General features: G+C 38.5%; 1 protein-coding gene across 10 annotated transcripts in view; it reads left to right on the plus strand.

The window, feature by feature from the left end:
- The window catches only part of TDRD15 (tudor domain containing 15), a 135,203-nt gene that overhangs the window by 22,907 nt on the left and 87,446 nt on the right, over positions 1 to 24,850 (plus strand). For 3 of the 10 annotated variants that reach the window (XR_014691369.1, XR_014691370.1, XR_014691371.1), the window contains exons 3-5: positions 20,144 to 20,215; positions 20,730 to 20,800; positions 20,896 to 21,038. The exons of 3 other annotated variants lie outside the window; for them this stretch is intronic. The gene's annotated coding sequence lies outside the window, so the exon portion shown is untranslated. Of the gene's footprint in view, positions 1 to 19,665; positions 19,899 to 20,143; positions 20,216 to 20,729; positions 20,801 to 20,895; positions 21,039 to 24,850 lie in introns of all 10 variants that reach the window. 4 more of the 10 variants (XR_014691372.1, XR_014691373.1, XR_014691368.1 and 1 more) reach the window with 3 other exon arrangements.

A 24,850-nucleotide genomic window follows, 5' to 3' on the forward strand; every position in this document is an offset into this window, starting at 1 on the left:
TACATCTGAGTTTGAAGAACTTACTATGCAGCACTACTCCGTAGAGTAAGACTACCTCTTGCTGATTTTGATGCTCCTTTCTGACGGATTCAGCAGGAGCCCTATACTATCTCCAGAGGGGAACTGTCAGTCACAAGAAACTGTGGGTGTGAGAGAAAGAGTAAGATGATTAAGAATTCATCTAGCAAGAAAGGCAGATGGAAGGAAAAAAGTTCTACTGGTGGTCTGGGGTTGTGATTCAAGACTATTGAAATGGCATGCCAGTTACTAGATGTTTGTATGGGCCAGGAACCATAGCTATTTTGATTTCTCAGGCATAAATTTAGGTTTGTGTTCACTGCACCTGTGAAGATTTTTCAAGTTTGCAAATGAATAGATATGAAATATGAGTGTAAAGCATGACAAAGAACTCTTAAAAACTAAAAAGTGATCAATTCTTCCATAAAAGAAATCTTAAGGATGCAGAAGAGCCTGTGACGTTGCTTTTACTGACTGCAGAGGATCATATGTAACCAATTTTGCAGTGTTAGAGGTGGCTTGTACCTAATTTGCTGCTCAGCGTTGAGGAACACATACTTTATACTGGAAGAGTATGTTTCTTTCCAAGCTGTGGAATAGAAGATTGATTAGAGATGGGATCATCTTGTTACTTATATACAGTTATCTTTTTATGTATTTGTATTTAAAGTTGAGTCAAACTGGAAATCAGCTTGATAGCTGATTTCAGCTGTTGTCCAAAATTATGCTGAAAAGGTAAGACATCGTAAACTTAAAAAGACAGTGTTTTTCTTAATTGTGTACGCTATATTTGGGTTACTTAATTTCTTGTAGACCATTTTATTCGTGCATTCCAATTTTTAGTGTCATGTTCAATGTTGTTTTAAGATCTTTAAGAAATAGTCTGTTCTCTAGTTACCTTAATGTTTTCTAACATTTCAACGCACAGTTTTTCTTTTATAGACTGATCTTCTAATGAATGCAATCTTAGTTTTGCAGGCTGTTAGTTTTCTCTGATGCTCACTGCTCTTACTCCAGCATTCACAAGTTGCTATTCTACTGACCAGTTTCAGTGGTCTCGGTTAGAAAGGAGGAGTTAATGACATTGCATCTTGTTAATGCTTGTGAGAGGAGGAGAGGAGGAACAAGTTTTGCTTCTTTACCTCAGGGAAAGCACCATGCACCATGTAGTATGGAGTCAGCTGATGTTTCCTTTAATTCAAACATGACAGAAAACTGAGGGTGCAGTCAGACTCAAGGGTGTGGAGCTGGGGAGGATGTTTAAACTGCTAAATATGCTAACAACCATACTACTTTGCTGAGCAACTTTGTGAATATAAAAATCTGTTTTGTATTGTGACATTTTCTTTGACAAACCCAGTAATGACAGAAACAGTCATTTTCACTTGATGTGAAAAGAGTTTGTGATTTTTAGCTTAATTCCTCTTCGGATTTATTTAGGAGATGTTTGTATGGTGACAGTGTCTCTCAAAGACAAATTCTGCTAAGCATGTTTCAGAGGCTGAGGAGGCTGCTTGATCCTGATTAACCATGTTTGAGCTGCACTGACATCTTGTGGCTCTGTGCATGGTTCCTGGTAGGCATTTTCAAGGTGTTTATTACAGAAGTTTCTTTCAAGTGATGATCTTACTGTATTAGTTCAGAGAAAAAGTGAAATGTTAGATTAAGCAGAGAAGGAAAAAAAAAAAGTTATTTTAAGGGAGGTCTGATATAAGAATGTTTGCCAAATGGCTTCTCTAGATATATAGATACTTTATTTGCAGACTGGGTATGAAAAAGAACTTAGAAATGCTTGTTGCCATTAATGCCCAGTACATTTCCATTTCTTAATTGTTTAGACACATTTGAAAACCTCATTGATTTGTCTCTAAGGAAGATTTTTTTTTTTTTTTTTTAGAATAATAAACATTGTGAAACCAAAATCATGAAAAAAACTTATCCAGCTCTGCAGTGACTTCAGGTAGAGCCATCTTGATTCCTGCAGATTTAATAAGAAGGTTTCTAGGACTACCATGTCTAGATCTGCATAATGAAGGAATTAAAATTGTGACTGCAGTGTAATTTTTAGTGAGCAGTAAACATCAGGAATCCAACTGGGTGACCCTCGAGTATAACCAGACCTAGTTCTGTGAAATTATTATGCTGCAAATAAAAGGAAATGGAGTAAAAGTGGGGTTTAAATGAGTTTAATATTTTTTTCTACTTTAAAGGAATACCAGGGTGGTGAGAGCAAAAACACTATTTGACAGACTTTGATTCTGATTAATTCTTTAGTGTTTAATCACCCTGATTTCATAGAAGTTTGAACTTAACACAAAATATATGATCAAGCTTTTTAATTATGTTCATTTTGTTTAAAGCCATGGAACCACTGATCTCCTCTAATCTGACATTCCATGTTATGTGGAATTTCACTTACTTTTGCATTAAGCCAGTATTCCCCCTTTCGCCTCCAGGGTTTCAGACCCTCATTTCCCACCTTCAGGTGATAAGCATGCTATTCCCCCCCTTGAAGCTGTTTTACTGTACAAAAAGTATTAAAGAGCTGCAATATGTCTCTTTTTCTCCAGCCACAGGAGTCAAGTCTAGGAGCTAGACAATTCTTCGGGCAGGGGGAAACCTGTGCTCCAATTTCTGCTCGAATTAATTCTTAGGCATTTGTATGTAAAACACTCCTTGATGAAGCAGCTAGGGGAGCAGACACTACGACTTCCATAATCCGGTCATGTTCCCTGTGTTTTCCACCCTTTATTTTCCCTATTTAATTTTGCATCCTTTCTGCAAAGCAGGGTACCTCCAGCAAGAGAACTCGAATGACTGATAGCTCTGGGCCTAAAGCACACACCCAAAAGAATTGAGGAAAAAAAAAAATCAACTTTGGTCTGATATAGAGAATAAACATTGTATTTTCTCCAGTTGGATTGAATGTATCAGACTACTCTATAAAACAGTTTATCCTCCTTACATGCTTTAAAAGGTGAAACTTCAGTATGAGACAAATTAGTCTTCTAATTTCATGAGGAACTAGAGGATGGAAGAGCCACCTACCTGCAGCATAAGGTGGCTGAGGAAGGGGTGGCATTTCGGGTGCCTGTGCTCGGTGTTTCAGGTTGGCTGCTTTAGGCAGTTCTCCCTTCAGACTCAAGAGTCATTTGGAGCGTGTCCTCGAACATCTGCGTCTTGTCATGGTGTGGGCTGTGGAGTCTGCTCTGACAGCCAGCTGTCTGAAGTTGGCTTGGTGTGACATCTAAGTCGGCATTTCTCTCGATGCAGTGTATTTTCCTGAGCTATGTCTACAGATAGCTTATTCAACATAGTGAGCAGTCATTCATAAAACAGATAAGATAATGCTCATTTTTCATCTAATGTGCACTGTTTACATCACTTGTTTTGATGTTAGGAGTTCCAAGAACAAATTCCTACTAAACCACAGCCACAAGTAAAAGTTCCTGCACATTGTATGGCATTTTGAAAAAAAGCATTTTCCCTTCTTACTGAAGCTGCGTAGCAGTATGGCAAGGTACTTGGGACAGACAGAAGAAAGAAGGCACCGTCTTATAGCTTAGCTGCTAGGGCACAGAAATACAGGGGTTAAGATAGGTACTCTAAAGCACTGCTTCTGTGATGCGTTCACTAATTTATCCGCAATGAAACAGTTTTGAGAGGAAGGAATGAAAAATAACCTTATTGTTACAGCTTGGTGATGGAAGGTATGGCTTTGGACGCCCTCAAATTGAAAGTGTCTCATGTTTCCTGGTTGGATGATTTAACAATTAAGCTGTTCTTTTGCATGTGCTACTGTGTTCTCTAACAACTTTTGGAGGAAAAAAAAAAAAAGGCTAAAAAGCACTGTCCCATGCTGTTTATATGGGGCGTTCTCTCAGAGTACCTTTATTCTAAATGTGGACCCTTAAGAGCTAGAAGGTAAGAAAGAACACCTGTTTTGAGTGCATGGCTCCTAAGGGATGTAAGCTGGAAAAGGCCCTGAGTTGGATTCCAGCTGGGTGTATATGGGAGATAAGCACTGAGGCGCTGAGATTGAAATAGTTCAGGACAGGCTTAGTAGCATAGCTCTGGGTGCCTGGGGAGTTGGGTTATCAGACAGGAAGGCAGCTTGTGACTGCAGGGGCCTGCAGGTACAGCAGCTGCTGAACAAGGGTTTTTTAAATTACAAGTCTGAACCTGGACACTACAGTTCTGCCTAATGCCTGCTGTCAGAATTTATTAAAATTAGTCCATGCACCCTAATTCATGCTGTTAGTTTTTGTCAGAAATATTCTGGTGTATTGTAAAAGTTAAACCTATTGCTCACTTTTTTGTTTGTTTCCATGAAAAGTTGATGCTTTCTGGTGGATCTACCTTGTACAACAGTGCAAGCTGGGGACCAACTGGCTAGAATGCAGCTCTGCAAAAAAAAAAAAAAAAAAAAAAAAAGTGGGGTGTATCCAGTATCAGGTGTTTGGGTTTCTGATGGACAGCAGGCTCAATTATGAGTGAGCGGTGTGGCTGCGCGGTGAGGTGAACTCTGCCTCGCTATAGGACTAGATCACTCTTCAAAGACCTAAACTGAAGTTAGAAAGAAAACAAACTCTTCATAGGCCATGGCATTTTATGGAAGAAGGTTGAGGAATGATGGACACAAATTGCAGCAAGGGAAATGCCAGTCAGATACAAGAAAAAAAAAAAAAGGATTTCCAACAAGACTGGCAGTTTGCCTGGAGAGGCTCTGTATTTTCCATTCCTTAGAGATCTCAGGCCTTGACTGAACGAGGCCCTGGACAACCTGCCCTCACTCTGAAGCTAGTCCTACACTAAGTGGGGGATCAGACAAATCTGTTCCAACCTTAGCTACTCATAACAATTATTTTCTTGGATTATGCACAGTGTATAATAGACATACCTGAACTAGTTCAGGTGATAAGTTCGGGGAGAGGTGGTTTCATTGTGGAGAGCTTGCTCCAATCTGGGCAGTGGTGTTAGTGCTCCATACCAGACTTTGTACTGCATTCAGTCTAGGTAATGTATAGCAATGCACATACATGCTTGATGACATAGTGGAGATGGAGTATAGGCACACCTAACTTATCTCCATGCCGTTCTGTAGGAACAATTCAATTTACAAGGGCTATCAGCTCTAGGGTACCATCATAATGTGATTTAATGATGACAGACAATATACTACAATAACCAAAACCACTTTTCCAGCTTTATTTCCTTAAATTTTGTCTTTTTCTATCATGGCTTTTTTTCCCAGCAGGTGCTTTATACAGGTATATGTGCTTAGGAAGGTACATTTGGCTGAGCTAAGTAGGGCTTATTAATAAACCAGGAGTTTTTGTCAATGACTGTTTATTCCATCCAGGCAGTAAGAATTTTATGGCAAGTTTCTGTCCCTTTCCACTTTCAAGATGTTCTATACTCTGAATCTTTTTCAACAAGCAGGGTTTTCAATTTAAGGGAATAGACATACCTGATATATTTCTTTAGTACTAATAACTCTAATTTTGGAGTGGGTTACATTTGTAGAACATTACAACATTATCTGTTATATAGATATAAATAGAAAACATTTTGCTCGGTTCTTAGTTTGGAACATTTTCTCAGAATGAAATTCATTTGTAAAAGAAAACTCTGAAATCCATCAGATTAATGATGGTGAGGGTTAGCTGTGTTTTTGTTTTTTAAAAAAGGCTATTTACTGTATTTCAAAAGTTTACTCTATAAAGTATAATATAATACATACAACTAGAAGTAATGGGAGGAAATTAAAAATAATTTAAACTTCCTGAAAATGAGTTCTATTAGACTGTAGAATAAGTTCCCAGGGGAAGCTGTAGAAGCCTCATTATATGGCTTATTTAAAACTAGATTAGATGAATTGCCTGAAAGGAACAAGCTTAGTTTGTTTCCTGTGAGGCTGAAGGAGGTGACCTCAGAGGCATATTTTGCTTCTGAAATACTTTACTCTGTGATGTGGTCCATCTGGGAAAGTCCTGTTCATTCTTATATGTGAATATTTTGTAGGTACTCCCCTTTTTATAATACTTGGTTCATGGTTTGGATGGGTACACAGGGGAGCCTGAAGGTTAATTTCGAAGCTGTGCTGTAAAAATCCAGACATATTTGTTGAGTCTGTTGTTCTCTGCCTCAATGGCTATATACGTACTTCATAGGAAGTGGAAGAGCCCCAAAACAAAAGGATATAGGAGACCCACCTCAGAAGACATCTATAACAGTGTTCAGAAAGCTCATCTCAGCAGTAATAAGCCTTAGTCTAAATAAATATTTGAGGTGTTTCCTAGAGCAGAAACCGCAGCTCTTCCAAATTTCCCTTCTATAAACCGAGCCTGGCTTGACAGTCCTCTCTGTGTTTGGCTACTCCCATGAAATGGAGTTTCACACTTTCTGAAATGGATGTAAAAGAGTTAAGCTGGAATGCAAACATCTGAATTTGAAATTACCACAGGGTTTTTTAATAAAATGGAAAGAAACAGACTTTTGTGTTATGCGATACATCTCGCTCTGAAGTAGATGTCTGAAGTAGGTTGGGTGAATTGCTCCCGAAAAGCGCATGTTTCTCTCTGTTGACTGTCAGGGGAGCAAACACCATAAGGTGTTTGCGATGACTGCAACATAAATGATCTAATCTTGATTAGACCCCTTATCCTTCTTGTCCTACTAGCAGCAGTCCAAATCTAAACTGCGCTGCTAGATTTGACAACAAATTAATTTAAAAATCAATTAGACAGTATGTTCTTCCACTTTTGCAAGCCCTGGCAAAGCAAGCGATGTTCCTGCAGGCCAAGAACCACCCAGCAATGTGCAGGAAGCAGTTTCACATGCATCAGTGACTGCCTGAGATGGCACTTTGGTCTTCTCACCTGCTGTTCTGGGAAGAGCAGCATTCTACAGTTACACAGAATTTCTCTGTCCCATTCACATGAAAGCTCTATGGTACCTTTTTTTTTTTTAAATTGATCCCTACATTAGTTTCCATAGAAAGCTCATAAGGCATGTATGAGCTGCGCTTTCTTTATTTGTAATGTTTATGGAAATAAACATTAGAAAAGAAACAGTTTCTTCTAGAGTGGCTTTAGAAAAGATTTTGTATTAAATAAAAATGTTTAATGCTTTTTACAGCATTCTATCTTTTTTCCAAGTTGGAGTATAAACTCTCAAAATTACTAAAAGACCCATAGGCTATAAATTTGCAGTAGTCCAATGTGAATCCACAGTATCTGCTCCAAGTTATGATTTGATAGCCGATGCCAAAGGGAGTGTAGACATTTGTTTAATTTTGGATCATCAAGTCCAAAGCTGTCCTGGTGATTATGGCATGCTATTATTTTTGTCCCTGTCAAAATCAATGAGCAGTTGTACAAGTAATGGACTTAGCTGAGCAGAGATGCTGAAAATATGAGGTTAATGATGAAGAGCTGGATCAGGCACAAGAGTGTTTCAAAGAAGATTTAAAGACGGGGGAAATAAAGTTGTTGAAAATACAGTTTTCTAATGTTTTCATTAAGTTTACAAAATAGTTGTAATGCTTTCAACAAGAGTAAACTGTGATTTATAGTATGTTTAGATGATGACAATGTTTTTTAAATTCTTACATGGAATGGATTTTTTTATTTTTGCCAATAATTATTAAACTTCAGTCCTGTAATACAAAATTATCTTCCTCACCAGACAGTATATTGTCATCTGCTGTGGCACTCTGAAGTGACCATTCCCACATGGCAAATTGGAGTCCACAAACAAATTTCTTTACAATCACAATTAGATTTTGTCACTTTCATTGATGCTAATATATGAACTTTGAGAGCTTTGTTTGACCAACTATCTTCTCCCTCTAATTACAATTTTATTGTTTTCCTTTATTTTAGAGGGGATTCCATTTCTTACCTCCAAATGTGCTGTGAAATTTTCAGTTTCTCTCAGGAGATACCTCTAGAGTTTTTCAGTTTGTATTATGTACCACACTTTTTTCTCTGCCTGCTTGGGCTCCTTGAGGACTGTGCATATAAAACCGAGTAACAAGACACAGATAAAATAGTGTACTGATCAGAATGACTGCGAAATTATAAACGTGGGAGGCACCTGTGATTATCACTGTAGGCTACAGATGATACTGTATCCACAAGCCATTTTTGGCCTCGTTTTATCGGAAAAAAAAGTTGAAAGAATGACCCAAGTCGGTAAGATATTGAAAAAGTATGCTGGACAGGTAGCACAGTGTTCCTATTTCACCAAAATACGGTTGGCCACCAGGTGGAGACTTTTCATTAACTATTCCTGAACTGAAGATACAAAAGACAAAAGAAGTTATCAGCATAAGAAGCCATTTGCACAAAAATAAAATAATCCCATTTATTTTTCAGTTCTTCTTATAGATAATTTTTGCAGTGAAAAGTTTTTCAAGCTGATCTGAGGAGGCGAAGTCTTAATTCTGTGGGGAAAAAAAGAAGCATATAGTGTCAGATGTAGCAACATAATGCTGAATTGTTTTATGAAGTGATGGAATTTGCTAAAATTAAATATGTTCCATCTGCCTGATTTTGCTCTTTAAGTGGCAGGGAATTGACCAATCTTGAATTATTTTCATTTAAAATGACCTAGTTATGAAAACTCATTGGCCTTTGGAATTTGCAGCGGGTTTAAATAACATTTATCTTCGTGTAACATAGTTAATAGCAAAGACATAATTGCATGCTTTTCTGTAAGTGGAAGTCCTTAAATGCACATACTAATAGGCAGCATCATCTATAACAATCTGCAAATTTATGGAGGAAATTGGTTTTCCAAGCTATTTATGTATTAATATGGAGGAGAATAATACTAAATTGGAATTCCACCATTTTTCTTTCTATTTTTATGCAATGAATAGGACTTGTTGCCCTGTAACTAATCTGTCTGTGGACTTTCAGCAATGGGGCAGGAAGATCACAGAATCACAGAATTTCTAGGTTGGAAGAGACCTCAAGATCATCGAGTCCAACCTCTGATCTAACACTAACGATAAAACTGCTCTGTTCCTGTCCGATCAGCAGTAATAGAATCATAGAATATCCCGAGTTGGAAGGGACCCATAAGGATCATCAAGTCCAACTCCTGGCACCGCACAGGTCTGCTCAAAGGTTTAGACCATGTGACTAAGTGCACAGTGCAATTGCTTTTTAAATTCAGACAGGCTTGGTGCAGTGACTACATCCCTGGGGAGCCTGTTCCAGTGTGCAACCACCGTCTTGCTGAAGAACCTCTTCCTGATGTCCAGCCTAAACTTCCCCTGCCTCAGTTTAACACCATTCCCGCGGGTCCTATCACTGGTGTTTACAGAGAACAGGTCACCTGCCTCCCCACGCCCCCTCGTGAGGAAGTTGTAGACCGTGATGAGGTTCCCCCCTCAGCCTCCTCTCCTCCAGGCTGAACAGGCCCAGTGCCCTCAGCCACTCCTCATATGTCTTCCCCTCTAGGCCCTTCACTGTCTTCATTGCCCTCCTCTGGATACCCTCCAACAGTTTAATGTCCTTCTTGTACTGTGGTGCCCAGAACTGCACACAGTACTCAAGGTGAGTCCGCACCAGCGCAGAGCAGAGCGGGACAATCACCTCCCTCAACCGCCTAGCGATGCTGTGCTTGATGCATCCCAGGGTATAGTTGGCCCTCCCGGCAAATAATACCATAATATCATTTTTCAGCTACAGACTGGTTAGTTGCAAAGGGATGAGAAGTGAGTAAATGTGGATGCTGAGTGGAAGTGAATGAAGGGAACGAAGGATAAAACTGAATCAGATGACTTAGTTTGTGCTGAAGATTAGTCAGAAAAATGAAGATGAGGTGATCTTGGATTTAAAAAAAAAAATCTGTATAGACCTGGTATAAATGGGTGCATAGGAAAGAGTGATGTGAAAAAGCAGTGAAAACTACAGGTGGGTGAGGAATGAGGCTCTAGTGAGAATGGAAAGCAGAGGGATCTCTTTGGGGTTACAGCTCTGTGTGGTTATTATACATGTCAATGTGTTTTTTTTTTATTCCCAGCTTTTCATCCTGAAGGAATTTAGGCTTGGTATCGCTTCTTACTCCCACTAGTTCTCGTGGCATATCTCACTAGAAGATTTTACTTTTAAAAACTGTTCATTCAAAAGAAAGAGTAAGTGAAGTTAAGGCTCAAGTCTGGGCCAGTGACATCTGCTTTGGGCCTGGGGATAAGACAAATATTTGGCTTTAGCAGAGGGAGGGAGTCATGGAATGGAAGGATGTGCTCTGGAAATAAAAAGATGATGCCAAGGAGTTCTTGCTGCCTATTGTTGGTTGTAGGGAAAATGTCTTCCATTCTTCCCTAACCATCTTCTCAGGAATGCTGCTACACTACATCTAACTCCGTCCTTGGTTAAAGTATTATTTGCAGCTACGTATACAGACAACAAGTGTGGATTTACCTCACTGTTTCAAAAGAAGGAAAAATGAAAGTGAAGTCCACAAATATTAGAAATCTGGTTTTGAAGATCCCAAAGGACTTCTATGATCAACTGGTTTGATTTCTGGTATGTGGTTGCTGGGAAGTTAAGGAATTTGCTGCAGATTTTAAGCATCTCTTAATGGGATATGAAAACTGCAATTATTTTAAAATTGTGAACATGTACCTGGTAGGTTCTGCTGTAGGGTTGCTACTAGATCTAAACATGATGCTACGTCGCAATTGTCCCTTGTGTGCTGTTGACAAGAATTGGAGTGCCTTAAGGCAAGCAGGTCTGGATGGGCTTCCAGTTTTCAGCATTTTGTGCTGTACAACACTAAGAACTTTTTTTTTCTTGTTATCCACATCAATCTCATAATTTTCTCTTGAGAAAATTCAGAACAACTTTTGAAAAGTATTCCATGCAGTTGTCAGATGACATCATTCAGTGTAGTTAGTTGGCCATCTGCCATTAGAAAGGTATGCTTTTATTTTTATTATGAATTTTTTTTTTTTTTTAAGCTTCCAACCACTTGGTGCTTTGCAGTTTGGCTTTCTAAGCACTTAATTGTGAATTGTGAATGCTTAGAAAAATAACCAAAGACTTTAAAATAAATGCAGAGCTGTGTAGTTAATGATAAAACAATGTACTGTTTGTACATGAATGATATATAACACTCTAAGGGGAGGTTCTCCTGTTTTTATTATTCTTTATCAGTATCTTAGAGTGGGTCACTTGCGCAGTAAGACAATTCAACATGGTTAGAAGGAGGATAATCTAGCCCTTAAAAATAAAGGTCTGAAAATGGCCTGGTTTCCCTCATAATGTTGTATCTGAAAAGCAATTCCTTTGGTGCCAGTGTTGGTGTGAAATTTTAAGTGAGGGAAAGCCTGTGCTCATGACTATAGGGTTCATTCTCTTAACCAATTTTAGCTTTAAGAAACTTTCAGTGGTAGTGCAATTAACAGTTCTTCAAGGTGAGGTTTTTACTCTTAGGTAAATTCAGGTTTGGATGTTACAAAAATGTTCTTCAGTAAGAGGGTGGTCGGGTACTGGGACAGGCTCCCCTGGGCAGTGGACATAGTACTGAGCCTGCTGGAGTTCAAGTGTTTGGATAATGCTCTCAGACATGTGGTCTGATTTTGGGTGGTCCTGTACAGAAACAGGAGTTGGACACCATGATCCTTGTGGGCCCCTTCCAACTCAGGATATTCTATGATTCAAAGATTCTCTTAAAAACTGAGATTTCATTTATAAAAGGAGACAGTTACGTAATCTGCAGGTTGAATTGGCTGTCTTACTCTTTCCCCCTCTTTTTAAATTCTCACTATTTGCTTCTGTGTATTTCAGAGGAAAAGACTTTCAACAGATTCCGTAAAGGGCAGTGAGATTGGAAGAGCTTATTTAATGATTGGACAGTGTGCTTAAGCCAAAGAAGAGCATTAATTGCAGCAAAATATTAAACTACTTATTGAGATTATTTTTTTTTTAAATATAGCTTTTGAGATTTGTTGAAATAAATCAGAATAACACAGACTGTCATTGACATTATTTGCATTTGATGAATGCATGTGCTGGCCTAAGCTCCTGAACTATTCAGGCTGAAGGTTTCCACCATTGTCCTTGTTGCTGTAGATATCACAGAGGAGAAGATTAAGAGCATTATAACTTTAACATAAAATTCAGAAATATTATAATAGGAAAAGATAGTCAATGTACAACAAAAGGCAAATTTGCATAGACTTACTTTTATCCAAACATTTGACCTCCAGCTTAGATGGCTTAAAAAGGAAGAAGAAAAACCTGTACCCGTTTGTCTTCTTGCAGTAATCTGAAAGTTAACACATTGAGAAACATTTCTCACTAACTCTGAACTGGATATGCCAATTATTTTTTAATTAAAATCTGCATTTCTCATACCAGTGCTGTAATGGCCAACTGACCATCCTATTGGAAAATAATAATATTTTGCATGTATTCATCTTTCTTAATTCAAAGATCTACAAATTGCTTTTCCCAGTTGTTTCATCATTCAGTCCTTGCACTAGCTTGCTCTTTAAGCAATTTTGAGTTTGAACTGTCATCACAGCTCTTGACAGCTCTGTCTCTGGTTGTAACTTGGATTTTGTGTTCCAGCAAGTCCCCTTGACCTGGCTCTTTAAACCTTTTGGAGGTTCAAACAGTTTTTGCTGCAGCTTCCTCACAGTAGTTGATGATTTTATCCTGCTGTCCTTTAGGAGAAGAACTTTTCTCTTTCCTCAATTCACTTGACCACTCCTCTCTCTTTATTCAAAGACTTAAAATTTGATTTTTTGACACATATACTAGAACTTAGTCAATAGTAATATAAGCTATAGGAAAAGGAAATCTTAAATCTGAATTACCTCAAAAGTCTTGAAGTATAGCAGCCTACCACTTAAAATAAATAACATCTCTCTTGTTTTAATGAATTGTCTGATACCAAATGAAGAATTGGTGGCTGTGGAAATTGCTTTCACCTGTGCAGATTTTGTCATTGGTGGCTAGAGGCCACCAAAGCAGAAAGGGGTGAGGTGTCAAAGGCATCATTTTCAGGACATTTAGTATCTTCACTATTATTAATTAAAAATTTCAATTGCATGGGTCCCATTTTTATTTAAATTTTTATATCCCAATAATGGGACTATTTGTTTCAAGAAGGACTGTATTAAGTAAGGTGGGTCCACAGGAGTCTGTAGTTAAAAATACTCAGGCAACACTTCACAGTCATCTTCCCTACCCACAAAATTGGATCTGCAGGGATTTGAATGTGCTCACTGCATTTCAATCTGTCTTTATTTGAATCCATTATGTATTTTATATTTCTTATTCTGACAAAACAATCAAACAGAATAGCAATGACATATTTAAGGCTGGTTATAGTAACGTTTAAGGCAGTAGAAAAAAGTGAGATGGTCTGGTTACTAAATCATTCTAATAAAGGACAACGTTGCTTAGTTTTATTTTACAGTCTCCTGAACAGTAACAACAGTAGCTTCTCCACTGTTTTCATTTTTAGTCAAAGCAACTGGAGAATAAGATGGGAAGAAAATCAGAAGTATTGAAATAATTATGCTACTGCTTGAAACAATGATTTGCAAGTCACTGTTATATAAGAAATGTTTCCTTCTTTTTCTGATTTTGTTGTTGTTGTTTTTTAATATGAAACATCTATCAAGTAAACAGGAAAGGAAAACTGTCTTTTCTGAGTGGTTTCATTTCCAGTGTTTCTTTGGCGTCCCCTCAAGGGTCAGACTCAATAAACAGCTGTGCACTACGTGTGAATAAAATCAATGTTGCAGAACTGCATAGCACACCAGCAAAAAAGGGTTTTAATTCTTTTCTCTCTGAGCGTAACTGGGACACTTACGAGTTTAACTTTTCCTATTCCAGTATTTACTCTCGGTGCTTGCACCAAGGAAGAATTCAAAACAAGAAACAGCTGGAGCCTTTTCTTTACACTTCACCTGCTATTCACATCAATAACCCTTCAAAACACAAATGTGCTGGCAACTCGCACACAATTTTCACTGCACCCACTTTTGTATGGAAAAGAAAAGTAACTTCATCATCTCACTTGGAATTATAAATATCAGAAATCTACATGACACCATTTTCTGTGAAGGCTCTTATTTCCTATATTAAAGGACAAAATAACTTGCACAAGAGGGATATTCAGATCTATAAAGACACATGTATATGCTTCATTTATCTGCATGAATATATATACTTTTTTGTCTCCTTGGATCGTAAAGAGCAGGATAAACCTTGTTATTAGGCATGAGATGTTGCAAGCAGCACCATCTATGCAGACAAAGGGTGTTTTGTAAATGAGTTTGTTCTTCCTGAATGGGTGCAAGGCATTTCTTGGGCTTGGCTGGAGAGGACTGCAGCCCACTTGGCTGAGAGGGAAGCATTTGGTTTATAAGAGTTGTGCATCTACATTGGGTGGAAGTGCCTTAGGGTAGAGCAGTAGCAGAGAGAAGGAGAATGGTAAGAATGGTAGGTGCTTGCATTGTGCACATATCTGTGTCAGGGATACTTAGAGCATATTAAAAGTGTTTTTGATTGCTCCATCTTGTAGCAGCAAAGATGTCCAGGGGTTCCTGCAAGCACTCAGATCTTCTGTTGCCTGTTTGGGCTTCCTGAGTGACTGTGAATGTGTACTGTTTATAAGGACACTATGGACATTTTGGAACAGATCTTAGGGGGTTTCAGATTTCATACAGCTTGTGATAATGTACTAGCTTGTTCAGAGTGAATGTATCCTACAGGGTCTGCAGTGAGCAGTCATGGAAAATACAAGGATAGGAGAAGAGATTGCACTATGTCAATTTTTGTTAGGAGAGGTAATAAAAATGTTGGCTATATACCCGTTTTTTATATAGGTCTCTACGTTGCTTCTCAGGTAGTTGCCTGTGGAGGCCTTGTGAGTGGGGCAAGGACACAGAGATAGATGGGTGATGGAATGTTGCAAATCCTCCCAGATTGACTTGGGGAGATTTCAGAGTGTCAGAACGGATCCCATATTTCATTGTATGCCTGGCTAGCTTGGAAACATGGGCTGAATGAGCCTTTCTTGATCATCAAATTTGTCTTTGGGCTGTTTCAAGTCATCCAAAGAAATGGCAATGTTTTTATACTGATCTTGCTGATGTCCTCCTAGTGTTACAAGCAATGTCTTCTCTTCTAGTTCCCATAAGCTCTGATGTAACTTCAGTTACACAGCAAGACCTTTTTTTAGGTCCGTGGAAACTTTTCAGGGATTTTCTGCAAGTCTAACAATATTATTTCCTTTGCACACCTGTCTAAATAGGTTACATGGAGTAATGGTTTCTCTATTCTTTGAAAACAAAACCTGGGATACTGGCATTTTCATGTCTCGTGGTTAAGATTTTTAAGTAGAACTTAATAATGTTCCTGTACATGTCGTGATGTATGCTATAATATAACTTGTCCTGCACACAAATTGTAAAGTAGGAAGGGCAAGTCATTTTGTGACATGAGGTAGTTCTGAAAAACTAAGCTGCAAGACGGGGTTCTGACCTCCCATTCACATCTCAGTCTGGGTGGGGACAGAGGGGAGGAAGGGGGCAGATCTGTGGCGTAGCCATTCAGATGTTGTGCTGGTTTGTTTGGGATGACACTAGTGTTCCCTCATCTGCCCCTATAGTGCTGTGTTCTGCGCTTGTAGCTAGAACAGCGTCGGTATCGCACCGGTGCTTTGGCTGTTGCTGGGCCGTGCATGGAGGCTGCCCCTCTGTGTGCCCTAGCCGAAAGGCCAGCAGTCACATCACCAGGACCACCACCCTAAAACAGCCAAAGGGATCTTCCATACAGCATGTTTGGCAATAAAAGCTGATGGGAAGGAGAGGGGGGCGTTCTCATTAGGAAAACGGTCTTTATGAGCAACAGCTACACATACTGAGGCCTGCTTCCCAAGACGTGGCCAGACATTGCTTGCTGAGGGGACGTAGAGAATAAACGTTTTCTCCCTTTGCTTCCATGTGTCTTTTGCTTGGTTTAGTCTCTTTTCCTTTAATTAAACTGTCCTTACCACAACCTGTGAGACTCTTTTTCCATCATATTCTCTTCTTTTGAGGGGGAGTGAGAGCAGCATGGTGGTTAGCTGCACATCAGGTGAAACCACTGCAGTTGACTTAAACTTTCCTCTGCGATAAAGCCATCTGCTCGAAATATGCAAAACTTATTATTGCCTGCTCAAATCAGATAGTTCTCATGAGTTACAATGTCAGGAATACCAGGAATTCTCTTAGAGTGACATACATTGAGGAACACAGAAGAACTTCATTGACAAACGAGAAAAACAGAAGTTGCCTCTTTTGGTCCATGTTAAAAATAAATAAATACCAGACACATACACACATTCACACACACACAAAAAAAAAAAAAGTGACATCTTAGTACTATGTGTATATATGCAGCTATGTAACTTGATGGAAAATGGGTTAAGCTACCTTTCGTCTCCCTGAAATGTGCACATATGAAAGTTATCCATGCAAGCCTAAGTCAGTGGAGACAAATACAAATAGGCACATCTAGGAAAACACTTCACCTCAGGTAACAAAAGGTAAAAAAACATCCTGCTTTTCTGTGTGGATTGTAAAGGTAACCTGGAGACAGACAACTGACCTTAGGATGCCTAAAGTTAGGGAGACATATCCTACCTCTAGCACAAGGAGTTACTGTCTGGGTCTGGAGGGCTCCACATCAGGGTGTAACATAGCTCTGTAAGGGTTGTTCTTTAGGTGTAGTGCTACATTAAGAGACTAAGATGACTAACTCGTACTCTCTGAATCACTATGAAAGATCTCAACATCTTATGTTTAGGTTCTACTGTTCGTTTGGTTGTTTGGATCTGACCTCCAGTCTATCAGTGAAAAAACAATGCCCGATTTTATTTATCTGTTTCAAACTGGTCATTCGTTTCCCTCTAGCTTCAATCTTGGAGGAGGCATGCACCTTCACATGAATTGTCAGCAGATAAAGCAGTGTGACTCCTGCTACATTCCCGTTCTTCAGCAGTGTGTGCTCAGGGACAATTTCTTTTACACACTGACAGCTTGACACATGATTTTTTTTTTTTCCCTGATACTTAGAAGAAATGAAAGGATTTTACAAACTTGCTAAAGATGCTGATTCCCAAAGCTCTGTATTGTGAGTTTTTTATTAAAGCATTCCAGCGTCACAGCATCCAGACTCGTGCCCTCTTAGTTGATAGTCAAGGGGGACATTTGCAGGACTGACTGCACAGTGACCTCAGGCTTCCAGCAGCAGAAAAAATGCCTCAGGGAGACTCAAGAGATTTATCATAATGCTGTTTGTTTACAGAAACTTTCAGGTACAACAGAGACTGACAGGTACAGTACCACATAGGTTAAACAGTAAAGAGCTTAGCAATAACAATATAAAAAGACAGGCAGTCCAATATTTACATTGTATACAAAATTTCTCTCTGTTGGATGATGTTTGCAGTTCCCCAGAGCTATTTTTCTTGATATGCTGACGTTTTTGGGCCTACAGTTCAACATGCTGTACTGGGTAGCAATTCATGAAGTTTTTTGTTTTTTGTTTTTTGTTTTTTGTTTTTCTTTTTTTCCTGTGATATTTCTCACAGCTGGTCAAATTTTGGAGAAATGAAATATTTTGACGAGGCTTTTGCCTAATACATCCATGCTAATATTTTTTAGAGCTACTGACATGATAGTTTGATACAGAGGTAGAATAAGGTCATAAAAATTTACTGGCCACAATTTGGCTTTTCTGTTTAGCAAGTGGAAAGGAAGAGTCAAGTCCTCACTGGTGAATTGAAAAGCCTAGCTAGCTGGAAGGCAAATTCCAAGTAAGAATCTCAATTTTTCCTTGTAAAATCTCTCTGTGGTACATGTACATTTCTGCAAAATCTGAATAACTCACAGAAATATATTTATCCACATAAACTTTGCTGTAGAAAGGGACAATGGTATCCTTGTTGGACAGATAGGGTTCTGAGACTCTGTGTCCCAGCTCACAGACGTAGTTGCAGAAGTTGTTTTTTAGCAGATTGAAATTAAACACTGAATTCCAAGTATACAGTCATTAAAATCTCTGTATAATCCTCCAGCTGTACAGAGTTTTGCCAGTGAAGTTTCCTTAAATGCTTGCTTAGGCCTTAGGGTGGGATGAATCACTCTGCATGTTCTCCAGTGACTATGAAGGGAACGTCAGCTTTCAGATTAGACTAGGCACCTGCCTTTCATGCCTCAAAAGATCCATGAGGTAAACCCAGGTATCAAACAACTAAGCCTCCAAGAGACATGATTTCAGGCACAAATCCCACCTTGGTATTTGCTGTTGGTTATGCAGGTAGCTCTTTGCTCAGCTATGAATACTCTGACACCCTTCTCCAAGCTATTGATGTTTTCTGGAGCAAAGGTCCTTAAAAGTCAGGCAAGTTCATCTGTGAATATAGATCACATGCTAGACTCCCAGGTTAGCAAATTATTGGAACCTTTTTCCTTCCAGTAATTACGTGAACTCTTTATGAAGCTTGATTCAAAATATTTTGTAGCCATTAGGTAATTTTTTTGCACTTTCAATAGACAGTGAATTCCCAAATTTCAGCTTTGATTAATACAATTCACCATCACAAATGTCTCATATTCAGCTGCTTTTTTTTAAAAAAAATCACTTCATTTACTGATCTTATCTGTTGAAAAAGTTTTCATGCTTCTACCTGGAGGTGATACTATTTTTCATTTTATTCTAAATTCTGGAGGGGGTGAATCATGCTATTCCTATGCACGTTGTAACAATTCATGAAAAATAAAATACAGGTATACATGAATTGCAACACCCTTCAGAGTTTCTGCTCTCCAAACAAGGAAAATAATTTCATTTATGAGCTAGGCGATAGCAGCTAGAAAGAAAAAAAAAGTAATGCAAAACATCTTGAGGATTTTTTATATATATGTAATATATATATATATATATGCATATGTGCATGAAAAAACAATGCATAAAGTCTTCTGATCAACCAACCTTGAAATAAACCACAAGCAAAAGGGACAGAAATGACACCTATATAATAGTCTCCAAAGGCAAAAAAATAACTATTGGTTTTACAAATTGGTGGTTGCTTGAAGTCTAGACTGCAAACCACATTGGATTGTGCAGCAATCAAACCACACAAGGGTGGAGAGTATTATAGCAGCTGTTACCATGGACGTTGACAGAAATCTGAAAAGTGCAAAGGATAAACATAACCAAAAAAAAAAAAAAAAAGAGAAGAAGCTTTTCCAGATGGCTGTACAGCTTCCTAAAATACACACTGCCACTGAAGGTTGGCTGGATTGAAAAGAAAAGTCTCAAATAAAAAAAACTGTAGAAGCTGCTGCATGTTAAAAAATAGTAAATTAGAAGACTTTTTAAGTGAAAAAAATCTCTACTCTCTGTAGAACTTAAATATATAGTATAAAGTTGCAGATGGGAGTTATAACTAAGATTAGTACATAGATAGTAATGTGAGCACCATTTAAAAAAGAATGGATGGATGGTTAAAGGATAAATGCCATCTAGCTGCATTTTAATAAAACAGACTTAGTGTGGCTAGACTAAGAGAAGCAATTAAAACTGATGTTGACTAGAAAGTCTGCCTGCTTCTTTTCTGTAGATACCTCATCACGCGTGCGCATGCCTGTGTCACCTCCGGATAATACTAATGTAACTGATTTATCGGGGTCTGCTTTTGCTGTGTGGTCTCCAGCAAGCAAAAGGAATGAAGCTGGAACTCATGCATGAGAGCTTGTCAGTGTCTGCAAATTGTAGTTTCCTTGAATAACTGCCTGCTATTTCAGATGAATGGCAATTCCATATATCCTGACACATAGTGAACACCATTAACAGGTATGTTTCTGGATGTCAGAGTATTCCTGATACTACCTTCTACTGAGAAACTTTCACCAGTTTGGCTAAAAGTGTCCAGACCCATTTGTCTGCTGGAAAAGTTAGACAATAATTATCAAAAGTCTTCCAAAATCAAAACTTAAAGGACTTAGGGCGGCATTCCACGTCATCTAAAGTGAGAAACGTGCCACTGTTGCAGTGTTACAGTTATGATTGCTGCAATAAGAGAGTTAAAATTTTGGCAGGTTTCTGCTGTTGTGACTGTCATCAAGAGGTTGTTCTGAGTGAGGACATTCCCTCCAGTCTCTAGCATCAAGGTATTCATGGTGGATTTGCACTTTTTTTTCTCTTACCAACATTAATCTTTGTCTTTCACCATTTTCCCCTTTAATTTCTAATTTCTAATTAGCTTTATCTTTCCACTTAAGTTTCATTTCCTAGACTAACTGAGCCACCTTCTAGAGGTGTACGTAGAGGTGGGCAATTGCTTACCTCTCATGATCTATCTCCTCCCCTCTGTTGGTCAGCCTTACAGGCCCTCCCTGCATTTCTCTGTTTGATCATGGGCCAGAGGTGCTTGAGATATTCCAGTGCACCTAAAAACAAGGAAAGGAACTAAAGGAACTAAAACAGTGCCTGACATCTTAACTTAAGAATTGTTACTTCTGAGCATTTAATTGTGATGTCTTAACACTCTAAACATTTTTAGTACCATAGAGGCATGTATAGAGCAGAGAGTGATATTTTTGAAATAACTATCTAAACTTCCACCGCCTGTCAGTATAATTCCACACTCTATTGCTAATTTCAATCTAAATTGCTTCCTTTCAGGCCTAAAACCATGCAATCTAAATAATATATTAAACATGAAGGATCCAAATGAAGCCTGGCAGTCACTCAAGGTGAGATTACAGGCTGTTTAAAATGAGCATGTGCCATTTTAGAGGCAGGTGTCTCAAAGGTAATTGTCATCATCTTCTCCTTTGGATTATTCCAGAATTCATCAGGAAGATTGTGTACTTCCATTAGCCTCGACAGCTGGTTCTGCTGACGCCTGGATGTCATAAAAAGTGTTGTTAGAGTGATACATTTCTCATGGAGAGTGCATGGGTACATGGAAGAAATACTGCTGTGAACCAGGTATTTGCCTGAATGACTCCTTCCTCCTATAGGATAGAATAATCACTTGTTATTAAAGAAAAGACGCCATTGAAAACATTGTCCAAGCTATTACAAGTGCCTTGACATGCAACCTCCAGATACAATTTCTTATTGTAAATTCTCTTGCAGGGAAATAATACAAATAACATCTCATTTTAGATGATAGACTTTACTTTCCTAACCATATTTCCTAGCCAATCAACAGACTAATAATTTTATTAAACAATTTAAAACATATCTATGGCTTTCTGAATGTATGGACAGTGTATACTGTCTCGTGCCTCAGCTAAATTAGGAAGTTATGTCCTGGCTCGGTAAAGTACTTGCATAAAGAACAATTACTTGGAATATTTATAGCAGTTGCTTAGGTGTTCCCTAGCTGTTTTGATTAATTAAGCCTCTAGAAAGGCTCCCTCCCCAACATCAGCAATCGTTGTTTATTAAAACCATTACACTGCTTTCTCAGGATCTTCCTGTTGAGCTATAATTTCATTATCTCAGTGACTGGCTCCACTGGGGTGTTTCTGTTTGAATGCAAGAAGATTAGTGTGTTAACCCTTTGTTTTGTATATTGTATACTATCTCTGACACACAATTATAAGTCAGTCATTGTAACTGCACTACATGCAGTAGCTCTGAGCGAAGCAGAAGAAACAAAACTTAGCTCTAAAAAGCAAAGCTTAGGTTGCTCAGCGTGACAAAATCCAGATAATCTCCATTCTAGATTACTGAAGGAACTGATGCAGGAAATAACAAGTCCAGCAGCAAGGATTTTAATTAATGTTTTGGGTGCAGTATGATCCTACGATTAGAGAATACCAGTCTTTTCAAAATTAGTCTCGATCATCCCCCACCATATACTGTTTTTGTACTTCTGTCCAGAGCCATCTCAGGGCTTCTTAATTGTGAGCAAAACTGAGGTTTGCCACTGCAATGGGTGAGGATCAGGGAAATTTATTTTGTCCTCTTTGCTTGTAGGGATATTTCAGTTTTGTGATCACGCGAAGGAGGGTTTTGGGAGGTCAGAGTAGACAATAATGGGGTGGAAGAGTTTTTTCAATTTTCATTTGAAATAGAGACAACTGAAAGAGATAAGGGAGATTTTGAGTGCCGTAGCTCTGAGGTGGTTTTCCTCTTTCACTACCCTTCCAATCAAATCTCTGTTTTTCCCTTCACCCCACAGAAAAGATACTGGTGCAGGCTCAGCATGGACTATGTGCTGAGGACATTGCCTGCTTTACCAAGTCTATGAATAGTCAGAACTAGGCTTTTCACCTCCTCAGAGACTCATCTCTTTTTTTCATTTATCCCATTCATACAAAATTTACTCCTGTGTCACCATCCCTTTATATATTCCTTCCTCTCCCTTCACTTTCTCCAGGATAAGATTTATTTTTTTAGAGTATCCTTCTGGCTGAGCTTCTGCTTCTCCAGTCTATAACAGCACAGGACACAGTCTCCCACTTCCTCTGAAACCACCGTCGTATTCTTTCCGTTATGACCGGGAGCTCTTTTCATTTATTTTTTTTCTAATTCTTTGCTCAGTCTGGCCCCGTTCTGCTTTCTTCCTCTACCTCCATCTCTCCACTATCACTGAGAGCAGGAGCTAGACATGACCCATTCTTGCCTCCTGCTCCCAGTGCTGTCAGGGAAGCAGAGACAAGACACAGAGGACGTGGGGGGCAAGGTAAACAGACATCAAAACAGTGGCTCCCCTTGGCAGCTGCCACCCCAGTCTATACCTAAAATCAGCCCTCTTAACAGGCAGAGAATTAGAAAAGTGTTTGAAAGAAAAGATAATTAAGGAATAAAGGCAAATGGAAAACTAGATAAATTACTGCAGAGTTTTATCAAAGGTAATTTTTGTCAGATTAGCCTATTATCTTTATTTTTTCTATTTCTTTTCTCCCTGTGCAGGGTAATGCAGAGGCTTTATCTATTTAGATTTCAGAAAAGCACTTGCTACAACCTTGCATAGGAAATTTGTACGGTAGGTGGGATGATGACAATTAGTAGAGAAAGTAGGGTGGATTAAAGAGCTGTTAAAAGGAGAGGATATGCGGAAAGGGGATACTGGGATGGAGAAAGGCTACTGCTAGTATCCTCAAGGGATCAGTCTATGACAGATCCTGTTTAATGTATTCATTAATGACCTAAATGTAGGGAGCTAAATATGCACTTCTGAAATTCATAAATGGGTATAAAGCTGGGAGGTAATGCTGAAACAGGGAGTGGGGTGGGAATCATCCATTAAAAAAAAAAAAAAGGTGAGTGGAGTATCAGATGACTCGAGCAACTGAAATAAGAAGTATAAAACTCTAGAGGTTCAAATGACTGGGCACTCAGAAACCAGTAATAAAAACTTCTGCTATAAATAGAGGATTTCTAAATCAGAAGACAGAAAAGATCATTCCTTAGCTGGAAGATGGCTATGAACTGTGAAGGACTTTACTCAGTTTCACGTGTTTTCCATTTTAAGATAGCATTCATTGGTTAAACCTTATTTGGCAGATTAAAAAAAATTGCCTTTTTAACCTAAACAAAAGTATCAAAAGGAGTAAGGTAACTTTCTGCAAATACTTTCAGAGAACAAATATCGCATAGGACAAAAGTTTTGAAGTTAAAAGATAAGATGTATACAAGATCAAAATCGATCTTCAGTAAGTCTATGAAAAAGAAATTGAGTTGCTGGAATGGTCTTCCACATTGAAGACTGGAGAAGGAATCAGCGTTGTTTTAAGATGATGCTTGGTAAACTAATGAAAGGAATTGTAGATCAAAATAGTAAAATGTAAGGAGCCTGGAAATGAAGTTTTTGATACAAGTCCTTGGAGATTTGATGTCTTTGAAAACGAGACCAAGTCACATGGCCACACTGTATATTAATATCTTTTTGGGTTGAAGTTGCTTAAAGGAGGGTGGATTTTTCCCTGATGATCCACAGATAACTTCTGGGGACTGTGCAAGGAGAGTTGCTTTCCTTTGACCTTTGTGCAAGAGGAGAAATAGGCTGTTCTGGTTTCCCTGGAGCCATTACATCTTCAAGACACAATGGTATGAGTCTTCAGCTTAGATTGACAGGTACTAGTTTTCACCCGCTCTTTCTACACTGTAGGGTATAATCTGCTTTCTGGATTCATAAGATTCATCTGTTCTTATGCATGATTAATTAGATGAGAGTAGGTAAATGGCAGAAACTGAGCTTGAGTCACAGTAAATCTTTATTTATTGAATACCAAAAAACAAAAACGGTGCAGGACATTGGGAACACGCTCAGTTTCTTCACATTCCCTTCAGAGGCTCACTGTAGGCTTTGAGTTTTCTACTGTAGGTCATAAGGTTCTTTGAGGTTGTACGAGAGGAACTGCTGATGCTTTATGTGAAGCACCACACAAAGGAAGGACAAGTGAAATCAATGTGCAATGGATCTTTCATCTGATGTCCCGTTGCAGAAGCAACATTCAGTAGCACAGGTGATCCCTTCTAGTCCCACATTCCTGTTAAAAATTGGCTGAAATGTGAAGTCAATAATCAGGCAAAACTTTTCTTAGAACTCTACTTGAATAGAAGTTCATTGTAATATTTCTTCTATGTAGGCTCTCTGCCCTCTCAATCATTTTTTTTTTTCCTAAATAATAATCCATTTCCAATAAAAACATCACAGTGTGCAAAGACTCTACAGTCTCTAAGAATTTTCCCAGCAAGAGTCATCTAAAATAATGGTAAAGGACTATGATGATAAAGGAAGACATTAAGAGATAGGAATTGAAAAAAAAATGAAATTATCAAAG

The sequence above is a fragment of the Aythya ferina genome (genome assembly GCF_964211825.1).
Source record: "Aythya ferina genome assembly, chromosome: 3".
Classification (NCBI taxonomy): domain Eukaryota; kingdom Metazoa; phylum Chordata; class Aves; order Anseriformes; family Anatidae; genus Aythya; species Aythya ferina.